Raw genomic sequence first — 19,226 nt, 5'->3', positions numbered from 1 at the left:
CTTCGCTCACTTATATCCAGGAACCATATATCCGCTTTTCGTGTTATGGATCAAATACCTCATCTCTCATTGGGTTTCAATCATGCAGAAACACGATGCAACGGGATGACAAAACGATGATACTAGTTTACGGTTTTCAGTGGTCGACTGCTGGTGTGTTTGTGTGTGGTTATAAAGCATAGTTGATAGATGGATGGTCTTTGGAATTTTTGGAATTATTTATTTAATTTTGTTTTCTTATATTTGTATATATATATATATATTATATATATATATATAAAGTTTTTGTGAAGAATTTCAATCAGATTTTTATTCTCAACCAAAATCGTCTGAAATGTTTGTGTGCAAATACGATAAGAAGACTTGATGATAAGTCGGAAAACTGTAAACGGTTGTACGGAAAAGAATAGAGTCTCATTATAAAATCTCAGAATACCGTATTTTTTTGGTACGAAAATGGAAATCAAATTAACGATGGTCAATTGTTCGTCGACACAAAGAAATACTGCTCTTCATTCTTTTTTCGCAAAATATAAAATTTGTTTAGTATTGAACTCAAAATAAACACCTAAAAACTCAGTTCAAAATTTTGGTTAGAGTAAAAATGTTAATTTTATATGTATATAATCCGTATATTTTAATCTATACAGAGAAATGTTGGTAATCTTCTACTAATATTATTCACTTATATTAATTAAAATGAAGTCGTTTATAGCTATTACTTTAGTATTACTCATGATACATATTATTTTAATATCATTCTAAGCATAAAAACAAAAAGCATCTTAGTAAAACTAAATATGAAATTTAATATACCTAACTTTAATTTTACAAAGTTAATTTACATTTTTTACATTCTAAGAAAATAATATTATTATCTCCCAAATTGTAATCAATATTCATGAATAGAACTTAATAATTTGGGTTTAATTAAACTTTATAAATTCCCTATTGATGGTTGGGTAAGTAAATTGGATCAACATAAAGTCTTTAAATAACTTATAAATTATAATAAATCATGCTATGTAGAATTACAATAAGGTATAGTGATGTTATAAATCATTTTACAATTTAAACGAACAATTAAACAATAAAACTGATAAGTGGTCATTATTTAAAACTATTTGCATGAATTCGTTATATTTTTGAAATACAATTAGAAAAAACGTATTTTATTTCAATGCAGATTTAATTGCTTAAGCTACAATAAAAAAAAACCCGAGAATAATATCTACCAAGATTAATAACCTCAGAAATACTGAAGTATAATATATAGTAGGTAAATACAGAGATACATAAAAACTCACGATTGTTACTATTATTATTTTTAATGAGAAAGATATATGCCAAAGCTGATAAAAGATATCTAGGAATACAGTAAAAAATGCAATCAAGAGCATAATATATAAGACAAATATGATGCAATTGTTGCATATCAACCGTTAGCTAAATAATTATAAATGTAAACAATAAAATGCATATAAATTACAGTTTTTTAACCAGATTTCGTTAAGCAAGAGAAAAATTATTATTTTATAAAATTAAAAAAACTTATAGTATCAATATTTTTCAATGACATCTTATAAAAATCAGTCATAACATAATTTATTTTTTATTAATTAAAATTGAAACTGTAGTTGGCTCGAAAAATCAAGTTTTGTTTGATTATCTAAGTATTTTTTTTTAATTATTTTTGAATTAGTAAATTCTATTGTAACTATGTGGTTAATTTTCAATTTTTCTAATTTTATCTTAGTAAATAGATACTAGATAGCTATATTCTTTATTAATAATTAAAATTGTTAATGAATCTATTTAACTATAATACACCTACTCAATTTATCATGAATTTTTAATTTGAATTTTTTTTGAATTATTAAGTACATATTTTATCAAATGGACACTTTTTTTTTTAAATTTTTTATACTTGAAATTTATACATCCGAATTTTAATTATCTATAAGTATAGTTATTTAGATACTTATGAGATTAGTTAAATAATCTTAACTATGGAATGTACCTAGCTCTTATACCCGTATTTATTTTGTATATTATACCTAAAAACAAATATTTATACTAACATAAAAACACAATTTTACTCCATACAACGCACGCTACTTAAAATCATTATTACTATTATGTTGTTAAGGTTGTTTTGACGTGTTTTTAGATTCAATCTTAATAATTCCTAATTTGTATGGCAGGAAGTCATAAGGAATGTCGTAATTCTAAAACATGTAGGTAATAGATTTTTGTTGTATAATGGGGTTTTATTCAATTTACATTTCAATGCCTGACATTTTATAGCTTCAAGTTACCTACACGAAACATGTTAACATTTTACTGTATTGTTATTAAATACCTAATGCTTCTCTCAATAGAAGTTGCAAATTTTGGTTAGATATACCATTTTTGTGTTTTTAATTTTATCAAGCAAGTAATAATATATATATATATATAATTTAGCTACTACATAATTTGTTTTAATTTATTTATTTTTCAAACAAGTTACAGTTACTTTGTTTTACAATATATAAAATTATTTAAATTTGAAAGTTGAATTTTATTTTCATTAATGGAGAAAAAAATATAACACCAATGTTTTAAGTTATTTAAAGTCTATAATATATTTTTATAGACCCTAAAAATTAAAACTATTCACAAACTTTAATCAGTGAATACAACACAATATATTATATACGTTTAATGATTGACACGACAAATAATTAAAACTTAATTTAATCCTTTGATCTTTAAATTATATAGTTATTCAACTCAAATATTTTAGTATACATAAAAAAATTAAATTTATATTTTTTTAATTTTTTAAGTATTAATAATTTATAATTGAATAGTTGGGAAGATTTGAAAACTATTTTTTTTAACTATATAACCATTACATTAACTCATAAATTTATCAGTTACCTATGGAGGTTAAATCACATATTTTAAGTCTTTATGATCATTCTTGTTAAAACTATAAACATCGAAAAGTTATTCGATTTATTTTCATTAGAAACATATTAGACTAACTAAAATGTATTCTTTATAAGTGATAGATTAAGTTTTTGATTTTACTAAATTTCAATTTATAAAACACCAAGTACAGAATTTTAAATCTGATATCGTAAAAAAAAAATTTGTGCTCTAAAATTTAACCAAATCTTTACCAATATATTCATACCGTTAGTTATAGTGTATAATAAGGTATTCTATTTTATTATATATTTTCATGCAGACCTAAATTCATACAAATCCAGAAAAACCTACAAATAAATGTATAGACTGTCATAGAGTATATAATATGCCACAGTTATTATATAAAATGTAGTAAATACGTCTTTTATTAAATATTAACATAGAAAATATTTTAATAAAATTTCCTAAAGCATATACTCTCATTAATGACTTATTAATATGAGAAAATATATACCTTGGAACATATAAATACATTTTCCATGAATAACCCATAGCAAAAATTATAAATGTATACTTCATGTCATCGATATGCGAATCAAATATTAATAACCAATAGTAAGACAAAATTCCATCAACGCATAAATAACGCCAGAAGTACGTACATCCAAAATCTTTTTAATTGTTTCGTATATTTTAACAATCTAACAATATCCAATATAACTTTGTCTTTTAAAACATTACTTTTTGATAAATTTCAATATAATATTAAAAAATTTTCAAATAAAATAAAACTATTACAATTGATCAAATTATTCAATCATTATTAAAAAATGTATATTAATTTTTTTTATTGGATTTAGATTACAACGCATTACTCGACATTAATATAAAATCACAATAAATAATAAAAATGAACTATATAATGAAATAAATCACAGTATTATTATGATAGTTAAATTATTTTATTTTATTTGAAATTATTTAAATTAATAAATGATATATTAAAACTGTTAACAACAACAAATAAAAAGCATTATACTAAATATCATATTATTTATTATTAATATCGAAGAGAAAAATAATATTATTTTTTTTACTATTGTATGTGGGTACAACACATAGAGTAAAGATATTTTGGAACAAATCCAATGAGAAACTACAGGAATTCTCCGATATCAATTTACGTTATAATTTAAAATATGATTCATAAGAAATTTGTTATTATTGTCATATATAAAGAAAAACATAGTTTTAAATCACCTAATTAACATAGCTTATAAAATAATACATTTTTTAAATTTATGATACTATAAAAAAATTAAGAAGTGATAAACACATTTTTTTTTTAAATTATTAAAAATTAACATAAAAACATTACAAGTTAATATATTTTTTATTAGATATAATTTAATATAATTTTAAAGACTGTATTGTATTGGGTATAATAATTAATTAATATTTAATATTATAACACATAGTATTATATTATATTATCAATATTTCATAAAAAATGTATAAATATATAACAATACAACCAATATAACAATTTTATTTTATTAAATATTTTTGTGTACTGACTATTGAAAGAAATCTAAGTTGATAAAGGCTAATAAAGAAAAAAACAAAAATATAATTACAAGAATTTGTGAAGTTATAATATACGTGCTTTGCAAGTTTTTGTACGCCAGTTTTTTCACATTTTTCTGAATTAGTTTCAGTGATGGTAAATAAAAATGATTACCACGTAGCGTCAACACAAAGGTAAGAAATTTCTCAAATCACGACTTTTGTCGGTACGCTTTTTGTGAAATCCAAAGTGCCGGAAGTACCATGCACGTAATTACTAGAGGATTGGGAAATCAGGGAAATCCTAGTTTTTGAAAGGCAAGTAGAAAAAATAAATCTAAACTTAATTCCTTCATTGTATTATACTGTTCAGTATCATTACTTATACCCTATATCTTAAGCTCAAAGATTTATAGTCCAGTGTATATTGTATAATACTATCTTAAGTATATCTGTATAGACATTAGACATCATACAACTAACCAATCTAAGTAAAGATATAATTAATATCAAGTACAGCATAAAGAATATAACAAATTGTCACACATTTTTATACGTTGTATTATTGTATTTATTTAATAATATTGGAAAAAAAATAAAAAAAAATGAATTTGCTAAATCATACAAAAATACATAAAATAATAATAAACAATTCTTGTAAGAAAATTGCAATAAACATTCATGTTTATTTAATTATTCGATAATAAATGTACAATGTTGTTGTACACTTTTTGGTAAAAATGTTTTTAAGTAATCTATGATTTACTTAAGTTGATCTTAGGTTTTAAATGTTCAAACAATATTCAATTTATACATTTTGACTGATGAAAAAAAATAAAAAAGATACTTGTATTAAGAAATCTATTCATATTTTATAAACTCATTTCGATTTTTTTTCTTTTGTAGTTTTTAGGTACGTGTTGAAAATTCGATTATAAATTTTTTTTGATCAACAAACCATATTCGATATCAAAAAAATAAATAAATAAATAAAATAAAAACCAATAAAAATTATTTCACTCGACAGCAATACAAAATTGTAAATACTAAATAGACTTCGTGTTAACATTTAACTTCTTCGAATTTCCAAATGATATACATACATAAAAAAAACACAAAACTGGTTATCCAATATATTACCTACCACACTGTATGATAAAGAGCTAAGTGCACTTTATCATTTACGGTATAACAACTTAACAATATAATGCGCGTATATATAAACATATTATACAATATAATAGCACACAGAATAATTGCGATAGGACTTATTGCGGCTAGTCCGTGGTACAGGTTGACATTTTGAAATTGTGTTATAATCCGTTGAAAAACATTCGTTTTCATTAGACCTAATCTGGCAATATTGTTAGACGGCGTAGGTTTATTAACTCGGCATAAAATGCGGCGGTAGTAGAACGCTGCGGCGCTCTGTCATTAGGCGACCGCGTTCATTTTTCTGAGCTCGAATCCTTTGCTATGAACGGGTCATGTGTTATTACTTATTTGGTAATAATTTCGTTTTAGTTGTCTCAAAGATTTTTAGTGAATGACCGGCGCTGGTAAAACTATACAATATTATGTTTACGAAAATATATGACAAATAATAATAATAATAATATTGTATTGGGAATAAAGGAAAAAATGCATTCCATTTTTAAAATAATCTGCCGAAATAAGAATGTTATTCAAATATCATAGAAATGTAGATGATTTCGTTCCAAAAAATATTCGTGTGAGTATTCCGAAAACAAGTAGATAGACATTTAGATTAATTCGTGATATATGTTTTAACGGTTTTTTTTTGACGTTAAAAAAACACTGAGAATTGAACACAGAATTTCAGATTGAATGCCATTTTATTTGAGAAAACCGTACAAATCTAATGAAAAAAAAGGAAAATGATAGTAACGGTTCTTTTGGTTTTTTTTGTTGTTGTTGTTGTTGTTGTTGTTTGTTCGGTGAAGATGTAACATTCACGTGAATCTAGAACTCAACAATAGATTTTTCATGAAAACTTTTTTTAAAAAACTACCAACTTTCCGTTTTTATTATAATACAGTATTAGAACGCATCTAAATAATTATATAGTTAGCACTTCATATTCGTCGCAAAGAAAATATTTTAATATTATACTCGTGTTAAATAACCATTCGAAATAGCCACCTACACTATAATGTATCGAAATTGCCTGTACACTGAGCCGAACAATAGATATAGAATTATATTATTAATATTATTATTGTCATCTGTGAATCAAACAAGAACAAGTTACTTTTGTTTATCAAAAAATCACATGAAATTTTATCTCACTTTAAATTCAACGTCGTTAGGTACGCTTAAATCAAAAATCAACACATAGAATATCATCAATTCGTTACTTGACGTTAACAAACAATTGTCTATACATTAATCAAAAAATAAAAACATTTATTCGTACTTGAAATAAATCACGATATCTAAATTTACCACGATAATAAAGATTTTAGAATTTTACTATGATAAAATTTTTATTTTTAACTGTACAAATGTCGTTCTTAGCCCCGAGGTAATAACACATGGTCCCAAGAGTCTTAAAAATATAAAGCCAATCATATTAAATAAAACGAAAATTAGAATATTTTTTTTAAAAACGGCTACTTCTAATAATAGTATTATACAATACATGCAGAAAATAATTTTTTAACTGACAACACGGCAACCACTTTTTTTTGATCACTGTTTTTTGACAAGTATATTATAATGTTTGTATATTTCCCCGTCGTTCTGTACAGTGCGTGCGTTTACCTATAACGACGGCTGTCTCACGATCGCGTCTGGTCCGAATCACCATACTACAGTTGCGACAATTGGAAATACAGAACGCAATGCAAAATGTATTATTATCGAGCACACGCTACATGCGCAGCAATAATCGCGTGATCAAAATCGTTATTATACGACATTAAGATATTATTATTTCACCACAATTTCGTCGCAGGTCGTCGTCGTCGTCGTCGTCCGATACACAATAATATATCGTTAAACGCACACCTATTATATTGTTTATTATGATATCGTAGCTCTACGTGATTTCGATTTTCCACCGATTATTATTCGTACGGTAACCGTGTACAAGAAAATAAAATAGCGGCACGAACCTATGAATATACATCGAAGGAACGGAATATAAGTAGCTTCGTAAAATAATATGCGCATGTATCCAAAAGAATAAAAATCGCGATAACGAGGCGATGCGACTATGGGGTGGTTGGAAATCGTACGCATGCATTGTATAGAATAATAATAATATGCATACCTATTATAAATAAGTGCGTGCGACGTGCATTCGGTAAATAGCCGTTATTTGCGGGCATCTAGCGGTTTTTCCTTTTATCGATTTTTGGGCAACCGGAGATATAGCGTATAGACGGTACACAAGCGCGCGTGTACTTACAATGCCTACCTTTATATATACGTATAAAAATGTACATCGAAAAGGGAGATATTATTATGGTGCACCGGCGGTATTTGATTAATCCTTCGAAATGAGCAAATAGCGTATTATATACAGTGCACACTGCGTGAACAAATAGGTATCGTACTTCGGTGTGTACCGTAAATTAACACAACCACGATAACGCACGAATAGTTTTAACAGCATACCTACAGCGTGGTCAAGTAATGGGATGCCTCTATTTTTGAACGATCTAACTTTGTTTCAAATGGACTCGAACGGCGCCGGTAAGGGACTAAGTATTCGGTAACTAAGTCGAGTTGATTGTTTTACCGCATTCAAATTATTCCATATATAGATTGTTGGCACGATTCGTGATTCATCACAAAACTAATCGCACAACGGAGATCTTATGCATATTGTATCATCGTACCGGAAAATAATAATAGTCTGTATCGCAGTAATAATATATAATATATTCCATGGTTGGGTTCACTAATACATTCCTCTACATAATTACATCATACGTTTGACGTCGTTTTAAAAGAAAAAGCACGTCTTTTGTCTGTCGATATTTAATTATATTTTATTCTAGGAGATCCAGAAAGTTTGAAGGTCGACCATGATGTGTCACACACTCTAAAATAATTCTCTACTTTTTCTGAAACACTGGAAAACAGCACACGTAAAAAGTAAATTACCGTGACAATGACCAATGGAATAATGAGGTAAATAAAACTATATCAATCGAACGAAACTAATAATTTTTTAATATAATTTTAACAGTTTTTTACACTAAACGATTTTTCATACAAAAGATATTATATAGTCACATAACAATCATCATGATCAATTTAAAATTGAACCCTTAGTGAAAATTAATCAATGGTAAAAACATCATGGTTTAACTAAAATTGAAATATTATACTATCAAGTTTCAAGGCCAATCTTATGAATTTTTAATAATAATTCGCTTTCGTTAAAAACATATTTTCAGAAAAACGCAATACGCGTTTTAGAATTAATAATCGTTCGAAGCATACCAACTTTAAAAATTCTTAGCATTGAAACAGTTTAAAATTTCTTCTAAAAAGTTGAGAAAACCGAGATTGTTTATGATGGTTCCTAAGCGACAGTATTATAGAATATACATGTATAATATGTTTTGGTACTTTTAGATTCTCATTTACTGGTATCTAATTAGGTATATTATTGAAAAATGTAATTCGTAGTGCATACATTTTGACTGAAGCTTTCATTGAGAAACTGAGCAATTTTTATTATTTACTATTTCAAATTATTTTTATTTTTCTAAAAAGCAATCAGAATAAGATTTTTATAATATATTAAGCTGATATTTAGAAAAATACGTACAATAATAATTAATACCGCTATTAAAAATATATCAAAAAGTATTATTTTAAAATAATAATATAATTTATAATCATTGAAAATTCGACATGGTATTGTAAATTTATACAATTATGAATTCATATATGTATTAATAGGGTGTACTACAGCGATGTTGTCCCATACGTTGTATGATTATATTTGGTGATGGGCCGGTCGGGTATAAGGTATTTTTTTTATTAATTTTAGGTACTATCACGTCAATTTAAATTTAATTTGGCAACACTGTCCAAATCCATATAAATGAATACATTTTCAATGTAAATTTGATTATACATTTTGAAAATCATTCTATTGATGAAACGCTTGGGAACTCACATTTGAATATTATATCACACTTCAGTTATATTTTAAATATTTTAAGTATTCGTGTTTTTACGTTCATTCTCTTTTGTAGAATAATTTTGTTCGAGTTTTCATTATGATTTCTGTTTTATAATTTCATGTATTATTATTGTTCGTTAAATATTAATGGACTGGTCGGTTGGAATTTAATCAAATCAAAATTATATTCGAAATAATATATTATATTTACGAAGCAATAAACAATTTAAAAATACGATAGACTAAACAACTTAAATAGATACTTTAAATCTGTATTAAATAATCTATAACCTATAATAGTCTATGACCACAATCTACGCATAAAAACATTATATTTAATTTCTAATGTAATTTGCATAACATTTTTTTTTTTTAATTATTAGTTAGTTTTGTATCTTTGAACATATTAAGTTATAATAATATTAAATTCCGTTTTAATTAGCATTATGAGAAGGTAACATGTAATTAATTATGAATGTTTAGATAATAACATAGCAGTTGTCACATCAGATAAATAATAAAAAAAAAAAAATTAGCAATACTTTGAAGTTTTATCAAACAGTAAGCTCAGTAAGCTAGTCGGAGTAAATAACCAACACTGTGACGTTTATTTAAATTTTAAATGCCTAATTATATTAATTTATATTATCAATATTATTCAATTTATGTATTCTAAAGTTAGTTATTTTTCACTATTGCCTATGAATTATAATATGTATTGTATCTCTATGAAAAATAGCTATTAGGTGTCAATTATTAATAAATTATAATATTTTTTTTTATTTTAAGAATAATTTTAGCTAGATACTATTTTTGTCTAGATGATTATGATTAGAAAAGAAATGCATGTATGTTGTTAAAATTCCTAAGTGGTTACAAATCCGGGAACTAACAACACGGAACCAAACAGTAATTAGGTATTAATATAAATAAATATTACATATTTGTGAAAAAATATTTTATCATTTCCATTTATAATATTGATAAATAAATAAAATCTATGCTATGCATATTTTTTTTTTTACTTTTTTTATAGTTTAAATGAAGCTGTTAAATGTTTTTATTATTAATATTTATAGGTCTAATCGAATGATAAATAATATATTGAATAAAACATTGATTAATACTAATTTGGTGATATTTTTTCTACTTGCACAATTATTTTATAATAGTATACTTTGAATAAATAATTTATATACTGAAACTTTGTAACACAATTCGTAATCACTAAGTATTAATATAATCACGTGAAATATACATTGTATGGATTTTTTTCTTTTATACAAATAGAAAATTAATTGTTCTTACAAAATTTAAAATGTATCGAAAAAGAATAGTCACATTTTTTTTTGAACATTTAAATTCATATTTTTATAAAATTAATAAAATTCACAAAATTTTATAAAATACTTTGTAGTCAATAATAATTAATATAATTTTAAATTTTAATACCTGCAAATACTTAAATATATATATTATTATATATTATGTTAATGTGTATGTATATTTAAGTTTATTTTGTGGAAATTTAAAAAATCAAAAAGAGTTAAATCCCATTAAACATTAATCAACCAAGTACCTAATATCGAATGACAGAACCTGGTTATATTATATTTTCTTGCACAATATGTATCATTAAATTCATATTGAAAACATCTATTGCAGTAATTTTATTAACCTATTCAAATGATTAGGCAAATTGATACTTAATATACAGCAGAGACTACTTACACATTTTTTATTTTAGATTTTATATAATTACTATTAATTATTTTTTAAATATCTAAAAAATATATAGAATTGACAAAAAACAAAATTTGTTATATACTTATTTACCTAATTATATTGAAGAGCTCTTTCTGTTTCAACTGCACTAACATACATAGATTATATGTATTGTTAAGTTTGCAAACAATTTCGCACATTAAATAAAGAAAACAAATAAAAAACCTATAAATGCATTTTCTGAAATACTTAACTTCGTAACTATTATACAGGAAAGTTTTTTTTCTTACAATATTTTAATCTTTATAAATGCAAAAAATAGGCAATTAAACGCCTAATAACCAATTAGGTTTCAATAACTTCCACACTTTCTACAAGCATAAAGTAAAAACAATTTTTCAGTACAAAAAGTTTGTTTTTTTAATGTTATAAGTTTCTCGTTTCTGGATGATGGTATTCTTGAATGAAATGTTAAATTTCATTCATGTTTGATTTTAGGATCACTTAAGTTTTTCTTTTTGGCTTACATCTTTAAGATTTAATATTATAAGCAATTAATTATTCCTAACTTTTTTTAGTTACATGTTTACTTAAGAAAAAATTATGCAAAGAATATACACTTCTCAATACCTATTTTTTAAATATTTGTCTCAAACTTTAAATTTATCAAATTTATTAAAAAGTAAAATTACTTATAAGTAATTTTTATTATTGAAAATTTTATCACATTTTGTAATTTAAGTTTTTATCAAACATTATATCAAATTGAATAATATTAAATTATAATCAAGTTTTATATTTTTAGAACGTTAAAAAAATACGATTTCACACTAATGTTATAATGTTTTAACTGTTATATTTGTTGATTGCTACAAATAACAGTATTCATAGTTGATAGAGCCATATTATTTTCAATGTCAATATAAAATTTACATTACTAAGCATTTACTAAGTTTTGGAGAATCGTAGCAAGATAGTGGAAAATTAAATTGTATAACAAACGATTAAAAAACAAACATTGGCGGCGATACGATAAAATGTCAAATAATAAACATTATAAATGGAGTAAATACATTTTCGTTTAAAAACCGTATTCCCTAAACATTTTATTCTCCATATTATGAACCCGCATCGCAGTGTGGAAATGTCATTCCCGATAACGTCAAGCAACAGACACATAGATGTATATACTATATATTAACTTTATCAGAAAACAGGAGTAAAACAGTGATGGTTATACAGTTACTACTATTACTTTTACCTCCATTACCCAAACCCCGTTCACTACTACATCTACCACTGTTCCTGCGATCCCAACATTAGACAAAAATTCGAGATACTTATAGCTGATCAAAAATTAAAAGACCTATATTCTACAGAGAGGCAGGTGTGGAACAGTGGACACAGATTCGACGTTTTCAATGGTGACTTCAGACCGTTTTCATGTACGAGTGATAAATCATTTACCGATTTTGGTTTAAAGAATACCAGATGTTAGCGAATTATGGATCCACAGTTGACTTTGGCCTACCAATATCCACTCAGTACCTTTTAAACTACGACAACCATGACGAATTTGAACACATGGTGCATGGGTAGAATATAATTTCGGAAATAATGTGAATATGAGCTGTGGTCAAAGTTTTTGGGCTTACCCTTAATCTCAGCTCAACCCTTTTCCTCTGTTTCCATATTCTAATTTAATTGTAAAGCGAATATTATATCTTCTGTGGTCGCGCATATCCGGCTAGACATGCTTAAAAAGCACATTTCGCTCGATATTTAGCAACGATAGGATGGGTTCTCCCTTTACTTCTCCTAAAATATGTGCCTAAGTAATTAGACGGAAGCGATCTGGAGAGAGATTTTATATAACAACACTAGTTAACCACTTTGGTTGTTGCAAAAGTCTACTAGTTTATCATTCGTGTCACTTCTCCCTATAATAATGTATCCCCTAAATAGTAAAGACACTTCCCTATTCTTCAAACAAAAACATACTCCTAAACGATAATATATTAATCAAAATCGCATTTATTTTTATTTAATTTACTTGACAAAAAATTTATTCACATATTGTAAAAATATAAACTATCATAAATTGATAAATTTAATTTGTATCATATCAAAATGCAAATAATAACTAAATATTTGCGTTACATTAGAGTGTTAGACATTATTTCATAATAGTATCGTTTATTTAATATATTGGCAATGAATCAATATCCAATAAAACCATGATAAGGCAGGCAACTCAAAGATACATATTAATATATATAAATTACAAAATATTAATTTTCATCCATCACGAATATTAAATAAGTATATCATAATAAATGTGTTATCAATTTAATCGAGAATAAATATCTTATAATTTGAAATATATTTACATTAAAATTACATTTATATTTTATAGACAAGCTAATGAACAGAAAGATAACAAATAACAATGTCAAATAGATAATATAATCATTAACTAAAAAATACGATCCTTAAAATTTCAGATTTATGTTATGAATTTCCCAAAAATAATAATTAATTGATAATTCTCTATTACGTATAATATGTTTATACACAACATATACGTATATGTGTAACTTTAATTATATATTTTATATTAAAATAAAATATGCAAATATAATAGGTAGGTACATAAAGTTATGATTATTTTATTATTTATTAGGTAACCTATATATAAATATTTATATATTATAATATTACATTTATGTTCAAAATTAATATAAAATATTTAGTAAATAAATTGTTAACAGAACAAGAATGTGTGAAATATGAGAATGTGTTATAATTTCGGCATTAAATGGGTCAACTGTATGTTTTACGATTCTATATTCCTGTATACACACTCATTACAAAATGTCATATCTAGATGGTGATAATTAATAAAATACTATTAAAAATAAGCATAAACGTAATTATTATAGTGTAAAATGAAGATGAAGGTAGTAAAGTTGTCGAATATAACGGTTTATCATTAGGTGCTATGTGCGTGAATCGGTAGCAAAAGTGGTGTTTTGTGTGTATAGTGACAAAACGCTAAATACAATAAATGGATTTTGGATACCAACCAACGCTATGTTCACTCTATTACTTACTATGGATAGTAAAATAAAATGTTGAAAACCACAACTCCAGATTTTTGTCCTAAAATTTTGTCGATGAAGAAAAGATGAAAAATAAAATACAAACAAGTAGATAACATTAATTTACGAACTAATAAATATGTTTAAAAAAAACAAGCATGAGACTGGACCCTGAAAGTTTGTTTCAGCTGGGTTGTATTAGAATAAAAATTATTTTAGATTCTGAACGGTGCGATTGATTTATTGATTTTATAACATGATGTGTTTTGTGTGTGTGTGTGTACATAAAATTACACAATAAATTGTCAATAAAATCCTTTGATTTTCAAAAATAAGGGTTGTTTTTAATATAAAACTAAATTTATTTTGTACTATAGAGAAGTCAAACTTTAAAAGTCCCATAACTAATTTTTGAAATCGAGAAAAACGAACAAACAATTCAGGAATATTGGGAATTTTAATTTTAATTCTATTTTTGACAGGTTCAATTTTATTTTTCTGATGTAACTCGAAAACGAGTCACCGAGGATATTTTTAATTTTCTTAAATGTTTAAAATATTATCTTTTTTTATTCATTATAAAATTAATAAAAAAACTTTTAATATTTTTAAGCTATTTATAGATATAAGAAATTTTCAGTCATTTTATTATTTATATATATATATATATATATTATGTATAAATATAAAAAATATTTTATTTATTTTATTATATCCAGTAAGAAATGCATACATATTTTTGTTTTTATAACTAAGATTTAAATATCTTATACAAGTTTTTTTATTATTTTTTAACCTTCATATGAAAAAAAATTCTACTGGAAAACCAGCTCAATTGTTTACGAGCACTTCAAGTTCAAAATTTTAGGACACTCGATAATAACCCGTAAAATACTTATAATAATTCTCCTCAAACATTATTTGGTATTTTATTGTTGTTCAAAATAATAATAATAATAAACGATATTTGAAATGTTCAACAAATGTTTATAATATTATCACTTATTTAAAAAATAAATGTTTAAACCAAGTTATTTATAATCTTGAAAAATTTTGAAAAAAATATTCACTGGGTAAAAATTCTTAAAAATGAAATATAAAATTTATTATTATAATTATTTTATTTTTTTTTTTTTTTGTAGTCAGTCATTTCATGATTTTTATCAGCAACAAAAAATATGTATTAGAGTATAATTATTTTACAAAATAAATATTATATGAATTGGGCTTCTACTAAATTCATTCACTCGAATAAAATACTATAACTATTATTCAGTCAGTCAGGTAATTATGTACAATTTAATATACTATTGATATAATGTTGTAATAATCTCATGTAAACTGTTAAAAGAAGCAATAAAAATAACTCATGAGAAAAATTGATTTGATTTCGTTTTGTTTATTAACTGCATAATAATCATTATAAATACTATCGTTGATATAATTAAAGTTGTGGAACCTTCGAATTGCACACAGGAAAGGAAATAGAATAAGTTTTTGACAAAATTTATCATAAGTCTCAAAGTAAACATAAAAATATATATATTATAAATATTGTTATCAAAATATGTAATATATGGTATGATGGACTAAAGTTCTATATTCTCGATGTTTTTATTTAATACTCAAGTAAAATTCAACGTTCCACACTAAGAGGCAATAGATTGTAGACATAGATGACATTTGGATAGGCCATTTTACATTTACACATGAATTACAACTTCATTACGATGCGTGTTGATTGCAAATAATCGTCACTTTTAATTTGGTTTACCAACTCAATTTAACTTGAGACAGTGTACAAGAATAAACATATATTTTCCTTCCAACTCTCTTTTTCCGTTTTAACCCCATATACTTTCTGTATCTAATTATCATTCTAAATACGTATATTTGGGAACGTTTCTCGTTGTCAGAAAGTGCAATGACAAACAAAAATAAATTGTATTCAGAATACAAAAGTAAAAAAAATAGTCAACGTATAAATTTAACGTTTAAGTACAAAAAAATTATTGTTCAAATTTATCGACTATGCATAAGTGATAATGTTTTATGATGTTATATTATAATACATATAATAATATGTAAGAAAAATAATTATCAATATTATTATTCTTAAAAATTAAAATTAAAATGTTCATAATCCATTGATTAAAAAATATTGTTTTTTTTTTATGTCTATACAAATAATGTAATTAATTAACAATATGTTTATTATTCAATCATAAAAAAGTGTACTTTCTAACAGAATATAATATAATTTTGAATAAATCAATACAGACAACAATTATTATAGTTATTATATTAGCCTAACCTTAATGATATATCTAATCTTAAAATAACGGAATTCCGTTTTATTTTTTTAATTTTAGATTATTTAAAATAAGTACTGAATGGATCAAAGAATGTAGTTTTAAACCAAAATACGTTTATATAGTTTTTAAATTATTTAAATCACAATAAATTCTAAGTTTAATTAATTTAATAGTTATTAAATAATGAAAATATTGTACTTACGTATATACTATTTTCTTAAACTTGTCTTCTGTTGAAACGATAAACTCAACGTCATAAGAATAATATTCATTCAGCACATTTTCAAATTATTGATTTTATCTGTAATAATAAATAACAGAAATAATTATAATAATACTAATTGCTTATAATAAATGATAACTTTTAATATAATGTACTATATTAATTCTAATATTATATGTATATATATATATATATATATATATATATATATATATATATATGATATCGATTTATAAATTAAATTATAAATCATTCAGATTTTCTTACTTTAATTAGCTATTTACATGTTGTTATAATATATATTTAATATTTTTATAATATTTTTAATTTTACAATACTTATATTGTTTTAACTTAAATATACGCAATAATTGTATTTTAATTTAATACTCAAAGTGTCGGTAAATGTGTACTTATGAGTTATGAAATAAATAAATAACAAATAATAGATAAATATAAATATTTAAGATACGTTTAATTATATTTCATATACATTTTTTAAACTACAAACAAATGCAAAATATAAAATATACTAAATTAAAAGTAGAGCAAAAATCAAATAAATATTTAATTATGAAGAAAAAAATAATATAAACATATTTCATCCAACATCTGACATTTTATAAATTATACTATAAATATCACAACTTAAGTCCTATACAACTACTTAAAAAAAGTCAAAATACGTCATTTAAATAGCATTATAATATCAGCATTTAATTGAATTGAGTTACTACATTCTTGAAATTTAATTAAATATTTAAAACATAAATAAACACACAATATATTATATATTATATAAACAAATAATACATAGCATAATATTATATTGGTCACACAGGAGATTCTGAATATATTAGTTTAATTTAACCATGTTTCAAATAGTTTGTATAGGTATTCACAAACTTTAAAATTCTAAAAGCGCCTGTGTTAGCTTCATAATATTACAAAAATTCCATAGTTACACTAATAATTATCCTAAAACACATATATTTCATGTGTTAACCATCACTTTCCTCAAAAATCTATCTCATTAGTTTAAGCTTAAACGGCCCAGAGACCTTCTTAATTAAAAATTTTCTAGATAAATAAATAAATTCTATAAGAATTTTAAGTAGTATAGTATCTAAGGAAATCCCTTTCACTCATATCATGGTTATATATTTTTTTTATGTTTTACATGTAGAATATTATTTTATAGTTTTAAATATTTAATTTCTAGAAATAAAAATAAAGTATAAGAATTGAAAAATAATCAAATCGTACAAAACAAATCATCGACTTCACAGTTTTATTTTCTGTTATATTTTAGAAACTTTCCTAATAATTAAAAAAAAAACTTACATAGTTTATTTTTTCAGTATTTATATAGAAATAAATTATGATTATTTATTTTTTTCAGAAAATGTGAAATTTAAAAATATGAAATTTAACTTTAAAAGTAATGAATGAAAACAAATTCATAAATTATCTGCTTACATTTTATACATTATATGTTAACATAATTTTATTATAATTAAATTGTATTGGATTGTTACTATTACTAATTTAAGAAAAAACTATTGATTGTGTATGATATAATTTTAAAATAATATATTTTTTTATAAAACAAAAATAATGCTTACATGAAAACTAAATAAATTATTCATTATTTATTATACATTATTCCAAACAGTTAAATTACTTCAACTTATTTGATAATTACACATACTCGTATAATAGAAATAAAAAAAAAACTGTATAAAAATTGAATACATTTTATTATATATATTTTTTATATTATATGAACTAACCAATTGCATATTGAAACATCCTAATTATAATAATTTTATTTTTATATTGTAATAAATTAGTGTTTGTAAATATGCGCCATATTATTATTTTATTATATTTGTTTAATTTTTAAAAATAATATTGTACACAGAATACATATTTTAAATTAATAATTTTTATTAAGGTAAGTTAAATTTTTAATAATTCGTGTATGAATATGCATGTTCTACATTTTATTTTTCTAAATCATTATTTTAAATAAATCTTATACAACATACAGTAAATAATAGTTAAAATAAGTTGAATAATAGGTAAAAATAATTAACATTAAAAAAAAAAATAACTATGCAGAATAGTTCTTAACTTATTTTGAATGTGCATTGTACAAACTAAAAACAAAACATAGAAATTAATAAAATTAATTTGAATGAGTTAATT

General features: G+C 23.6%; 1 protein-coding gene, 1 long non-coding RNA gene and 1 pseudogene across 7 annotated transcripts in view; 1 reads left to right on the top strand and 2 right to left on the bottom strand.

Annotated features, from left to right (window-relative positions):
• The window catches only part of LOC114127434 (uncharacterized), a 291,174-nt pseudogene that overhangs the window by 139,662 nt on the left and 132,286 nt on the right, over positions 1 to 19,226 (bottom strand).
• LOC114127405 (neuroligin-1-like) overlaps positions 1 to 19,226 on the bottom strand; it is a 378,466-nt gene that overhangs the window by 315,834 nt on the left and 43,406 nt on the right. For both annotated transcript variants that reach the window (XM_050201685.1, XM_050201684.1), the window contains exon 2: positions 16,996 to 17,094. The gene's annotated coding sequence lies outside the window, so the exon portion shown is untranslated. The remainder of the gene's footprint in view (positions 1 to 16,995; positions 17,095 to 19,226) is intronic.
• The window catches only part of LOC114127432 (uncharacterized), a 50,599-nt gene that overhangs the window by 12,283 nt on the left and 19,090 nt on the right, over positions 1 to 19,226 (top strand). Inside the window, exons 3-4 of one of the 5 annotated variants that reach the window (XR_007604409.1) lie at positions 8,514 to 8,646; positions 15,621 to 15,968. This is a non-coding gene — a long non-coding RNA (uncharacterized LOC114127432). Of the gene's footprint in view, positions 1 to 8,513; positions 8,647 to 10,135; positions 10,281 to 10,473; positions 10,566 to 14,960; positions 15,255 to 15,620; positions 15,969 to 19,226 lie in introns of those variants that run through there. The other 4 variants (XR_007604413.1, XR_007604411.1, XR_007604412.1 and 1 more) reach the window with 4 other exon arrangements.

This window comes from Aphis gossypii, chromosome 2 (assembly GCF_020184175.1).
Source record: "Aphis gossypii isolate Hap1 chromosome 2, ASM2018417v2, whole genome shotgun sequence".
Lineage (NCBI taxonomy): Eukaryota > Metazoa > Arthropoda > Insecta > Hemiptera > Aphididae > Aphis > Aphis gossypii.
The sequence above is the reverse complement of the archived record's forward strand: the minus strand, read 5'-3'. Positions and strand labels throughout refer to the sequence as shown.